Genomic DNA, 478 nt, shown 5'->3' on the forward strand with positions numbered 1-478 from the left:
TGTTCCTTTAACATACCGCTAAACCTATAGACTGGTGCGCCACTCAGCCCTCCTCAGAGATGCTCTTCCTTGCAGTAGACGGAATTAACATAGAGACCCACCACTAGAGCATGTGCAAGGAGACACTGGAGCGGTCAGCCCTCAATGAGATGTCAAACCCCTCCCCTCCAGGCTCAGGGGTCTATGAAGGAGGGGAGGCCAGTTGATTAAAAGAGCCAGAGGTGGTAGCAACCTCCAAGAAAAGACTGTCTTTGAGACACAATAGGGCTGATGCCCATATGAACGCACAGAGACTGACAGCACACACAAAACCTGCACAGGTTCAAACCAGACAAAGCCTCAGCTTTCAGATGGGGGAGGGGGTGAACACAAAGTTCTATTCCTAACCGAGAATCTATTTGTTAAGTGATAGCTGCTAGGAAAGGAAAATCAATATCTTCCAATGGAGACCTCCTGAGTTTATCAGCCACTCCAGGGC

This window comes from Grammomys surdaster, unplaced genomic scaffold (genome assembly GCF_004785775.1).
Source record: "Grammomys surdaster isolate TR1022 unplaced genomic scaffold, NIH_TR_1.0 135, whole genome shotgun sequence".
In the NCBI taxonomy this organism is placed as follows: Eukaryota; Metazoa; Chordata; class Mammalia; order Rodentia; family Muridae; genus Grammomys; species Grammomys surdaster.